Genomic DNA, 5,728 nt, shown 5'->3' with positions numbered 1-5,728 from the left:
CCCAGCTTTGCAGCTCTGTGGTTTTCCCATGGACCCCTTAATTCCTAAAACTGCCTAAACCTGCCTATTTTACCCCTGAAAACTCCTTTCACTATGATAGAAAAACATTATAAATATGAGCTATGATAAATCTCCTTGAGCTTTAAGGATGAATGACCCATATGAAACTGTGGAATAAAATATGCCTTCTCAAACTTGAATATGTATACAGTTCTCCAGGGAGTATGGGGGCCGTGAAGGTTCTAATTTAGTTTGTCTAGAGCAGTGGTCAGCAAACCGCGGCTCACATGCCACAACTTCGTGGCCCATGCGCAGAAGTCGGTTTTTGGCCTGGGAGGGTCTATTGTGAATAAGTGGTTCTAATGCCAAGCCGCACTCAAGGGGCCAAAGAGCCGCATGTGGCTCGCGAGCCGCAGTTTGCCGACCTCTGGTCTAGAGCAACACCAAGAGATTCTGCGTTTCTCATCACCTTTCAGGTGCTGCCAGTGCTGCTGGACCAAGGACTACACTTTGAGGACGACGGGACTAGAAAATCTATTTAAAAACTGATCCTCTTCCTGGATGTTGGTTTTCTTCTAGCACACCTTTCAAATTTTGACATTATTCTTCTATAAAATTGATAGGAGGTAGAAAAATATCATTCTAGCTCTTGCTCAGTGAAAATGGAAGAAAATGAAACTTATCTTAAATATATTAGTCTTGTTCTTGATATTAAAAATGCCTCGAAAAATTCAACAGTTTAAAATCTATCTACCTTTAATAATTTTTATTTTTCCCTTTGCTGTACAACTTTAATATGCACTGTGATACAGAAGGTCATTTAAAAAATAAAAAAAAATATTCAAGGTAAACCCTACATTTGCTCCTTTTATAATTCTATAAAACAACTCTTTGTTATTGCTAAAATTTCTAGTTAGTAAACAACTCTATTTTCCAGCACTCAAAATAATGTGTATACATTTAATAATAATATTAAAATAACTGTCTTTATATTTTCATGATACCCAGTAATCAACATGGTAATTATCTAAGTTTTTAACTGTTGCAGTTGTGTAGCAGAAAATCATAAAGTGACATTTTACTTGTCACAGGTAGATATCTTTGTCTCTGGGAGTAAATGAAGTCTAAAAGGCAAGAAGTTTGAGAGAGCTCTTCCCCGACCCCGGGACCAACAAATATGTTATTTCTATGGAGAGACAATTAACTTTTATTTTAAATGGCTTTTTATGATTTTTAGAGAGGGAGAAAGGGAGAGGGAGAGAAACATTAATGTGAGAGAGAAACATTGATCAGTTACCTCCTGCACACCCCCTACCAGTCCTTAAGCCCGAAACTCAAGCATGTGCCCTGACCAGGAATGGAACTAGCAACCTTCCCATGCATGGGACAAGACCCAACCAACTGAGCCACACTGGCCAGGGCCAGAGACAATTCACCTTTTATTTTTGTTTTCAAAGGATATATGCACCACTGGGTTCACAGCAGCACAATTTACCATAGCTAAGATTTGGAAACAGCCTAGGTGCCCATCAGCAGATGAGTGGATTAAAAGACCATGGTACATCTACACAATGGAATACTACATTGCTATAAAAAAGAAGGAACTCTTACCATTTGCAACAGTGTGGATGGACCTGGAGAGCATTATGCTAAGCGAAATAAGCCAGTTATTTTTTTTTTTTCTTTTTCAACTCAATTTGTGTGTTTTTTGTTGTTGTTGTTGTTCATTTGCTTTTGTTTTTAAATCTTTATTGTTAAAAGTATTACATATGTTTCCTTATACTGTTATTCTTAATGCATGTATAGATTCTGTTTGAGTGGAGGAATTATTGTATTTGAAACATACCTGTCATGTCAGGCTGTGCCCTACATATGAATTCCCTTTTGAGTTACTAAGTAACACAAAACTAGCACGTAAGTAGTATTCACTCACCTGCATTAGCAGCTTCATGTACTGAAATGAACTCTTACAGGCTATGAGCTGCAGAAGCCTCAGCCCAGTCACATCACTCATGCACTTTTCACGTGGAGGATTGATTTATGGGTGCTATCATACTCTCACTTCTAGGAATTCTCAAATGCAAGAGTCTTAAGGCTCTGACCCTATATAATCTTTAAATATAATCAGTTTGTTCTGTTTTACTCTGGTTTTCTAGCTCTGCAAAGCATTCCATTTGTCAGTGGACCACATATCATTGGTGTGCTATTGATAGAATAACAAATCAGAAAGGCTCTATTTTCCTGAGGTCTTACAAGCTTTGAAAAGCAGATTGAGTATACGAGTTTATTTTTGAGTCTCATTAAAAATATTTATAATTTTTAATCCTTTGTATATTGGTTCTGTTCTTTTTTTTTTTACAGTTCACCTAAATCACTTTCATTTATTCATTTATTAGCTTAATATTTATTGGCTAGTTACTATATAGCAGTGGTCAGCAAACTGCGGCTCGCGAGCCACATGCGGCCCTTTGGCCCCTTGAGTGTGGCTCTTCCACAAAATACCACATGCAGGCGCGCACTTACAGTGCAATTGAAACTTTGTGGCCCTTGCACAGAAGTCGGTTTTCAGCCTGGGCGAGTCTGTTTTGAAGAGGTGGCGTTAGAACACTCAAGGGTCCAAAGAGCCGCATGTGGCTCATGAGCCGCGGTTTGCCGACCACTGCTATATAGTATGGACTTGGCTAGTTAGTGGTTGTATAATAAGGAGTAAGATGGACCCCAGAATGTTATCAGAGGGGTCACAATCTAGGGTGTCTCACAGATCAGGAAAATACAAACAATAAATAGAGTGCCTTATAAAGCAGGAGCTTAGAACGTGAGAATGCAAAGGGACACCTCGGGTACTTGAGGGAAGAGGACGTGAGAGGCTTTCCAGGAAGAGGTTTCTAAGCAGTAAATTGAAAAGAATAATGGGGGTTAGCGAGGAAGGAAATGGCAGGTGGGGCAGGGTTATTCCAAGCAGAGGAAGCAGCCAGTGCAGAGGCCAGAAGCAAGAGAGAGAGGTAGTGCTGGGGGAGAGGAAGAGGGAAGAGGGAACAAGTGAGATGCTAAACAGGAAGTAGGTCTATCTGAGGAGCAATAGGGAACCATTACAGAGGCTTTGGACAGGGAAGAGACATGGTCAGGTTTGCATTTAGAAGAATGGGGGGTGGCTGAAAGGAAGCCTGTACTGGCAGCAGGAAGGAGCCCATGACCAGGAGAAGCAATTTTCCAGGGCTCAGAGAGACACCACCGACCAGAGCAGGTCAACATTTCCCAGGCTGTTCGTTGGTTTTCTAGACCATTTCCTTTTCTCTATAAATGGTTATGTTTCCCTAGCAAGACCCTCTGCTTTCATTTCATCTACTGAAGGTTTTCTGAGCTCGTTTTCCTTGTAAGGAACTCCACTGTCGCTCTGCCTTCACTCCCTCCTGCCTCCCTCCCTCTCCCTCTGATGGTGGGCACACACACTAGCACAATATTAGTGTTTGAAAAATCATTTACACTCACTGAATTTGACTTTTTCATGTTAAACTATTGAATTAATTCTGCCTTTGCGTTTTAATGTTCATCTGTCAAATTATGGCATGAAATACTTTGCAAAAGATGTAGCATCGGCAGGATGTAGCACCTCACATAGAGCATTATCCTGGGAGTGAGACACACTTTCTTTCCCACCGGTTTTTATCTCGGTCCACAGTGGGATCTAGAATAGTATATGACAATAGTTGTATTTCGTTTGGTCAGAGTTAATAACCTACGTAAAACATCTGTAAATTAAAATATTTACAAGACATTAGAGATCAAAACCCTAAATTGGATTTTGAAATAGTTCAGATGATCTCAAGCAAGACACTCTACCTTCTATCTACAAAGGTGTTAGAAAGGAGAATCAGTTTTGTAGAGTAAAAAGAGGAAAGTCCAAGAGTTTGACTAGCAAGTTTCTTCTATTAAGGCAGAAAGTTTGGAACCAGAGTGGGTGGGGAACTCTCTAACTGATCTTCAGATACATTTGACAGCTTCGGTAGCTGCAAAGAAGGCGAGCAAGCATTTTGGGAACATTTCCAAAGAAGAAGAGTTGTTCAATGTTCAGTTTCCTAGAACAGGTGGGGATCAATAGAGGGCTGTGGTCAAACAGTATTTATTGCAGAAAGGTTGTCTTGGCAGAAAAATTCTCACAGAAATGTGATCAAGTTATTTGCTCCTAGTTTCTTAGAAAAGCTTTTATTCTTTACGCTTGATCGAATTCTCTATTATTTCTGGTTTGTTTTTATCATGTTGAATCTACCAAGTGTTTCTGCTTCCTTCCATTTTATTTCTTATGGTTAAATATTATTAATATTTTTATGAATGGATATTTTCAAAATCTCCATTGATTAGTAATTGCCACATTTTTCTAGCACACATTCCTGTTCTTTATTATTAATTAAATAGTAACATTAGAATACAAAGTTATCAAGAATTTTTATATCCTTTTATTTGTAATTTAGGCAATTATAGATTATGCTGGGTATATTGCCATCTATTTTAATGCCTCAAGAGAAGTTATGGGAACCTAATTTTGAAAATAAATTCCCAATTTGATATTTTTGGATCATATTATATAGAAAACTAGAATAATTATTCTTTTCTCTTTAAGATTCTAAAGCAATTCTTTGATAATTATTCTTTGAGGGTAATTAGGAGTAAATCAGGAAATCTCTCACATCTGGGAGATATTACACCTTGTACATCTGCAATAATTGTGCTTGGAAAACAGAGGAGAAGAGTAAAAAGGGAGGAGGGTTGGTAGGAGAGAAGAAAATTAAACATGATTTCTTTTTATCCATCCTAGTAAAATGGGAGCAGTCTATTGCTATTCTATCTAACAAAACAGTATAATTCTCTCCTGAATGGATTAACTCTTAGGGACTTCATTCCTAATCAGAGAAGAATATCATTAGTAAACAAACATCATGCATATTATATATCTCTATATGTTACTGCATAGTATCTTTTTTAACCTAAAATATTTATCACTTTTAAAGAAATAGATTAGTGATTTTAAGAAAGATTTTTTTAAAAATGTTTTAATTGATTTTTTTAGAGAGAGAGGAATGAAGAGGGAGGGATGGGGGAGGAGGAGGGAGAGAGAGAGAGAGAGAGAGAGATGAGAGAGAAACATGAATTGGTTGCCTCCCCCATGTGCCCGTGTCAAATGCATGTGCTCTGACCAGGAATTGAACTGGCGACCCTTTGGTGCACAGGATGACACTCAACCAACTGAGTCACACAGGCCAGGGATTACGAAAGATTTGATTCCTTCAAATCTTCATTAAAATTCTGTCAGTAAATAAAGATCTTTTTTTTTTTTAAATTTCCTTCATCCTCCATATCCATCTTCTCCTTAAATTAGTAACTATAATAATTTCATAGACCCCCAGAAGAATTTTGTTTCTGCATGTCAGGAGATTACATGGCTTCACTTTAGAAACCAACAAATTCTTCTGATACAAATTCTCAAAATTCAGCTTTTTTGTACATTTCATTGTTTATATCATCCTAGCAGGATCCCTCCAAATCAAAGAGCCAAGCATATTATTGTCTTTAATTAACACTGTTGAGTGTTAGCATATACAAAAGCACTTTATACATGCTTTAACCACACCTGACTTGTAGCCAGCAACACCACATAATCACTTTTGTCCTTCATCAAATTAGAAGCAATTTAACACTTACTAGGGGTACTAGGGAAGACATCTGGATTGAT

The sequence above is a fragment of the Eptesicus fuscus genome, chromosome 3, assembly GCF_027574615.1.
Source record: "Eptesicus fuscus isolate TK198812 chromosome 3, DD_ASM_mEF_20220401, whole genome shotgun sequence".
Lineage (NCBI taxonomy): Eukaryota > Metazoa > Chordata > Mammalia > Chiroptera > Vespertilionidae > Eptesicus > Eptesicus fuscus.
The sequence above is the reverse complement of the archived record's forward strand: the minus strand, read 5'-3'. Positions refer to the sequence as shown.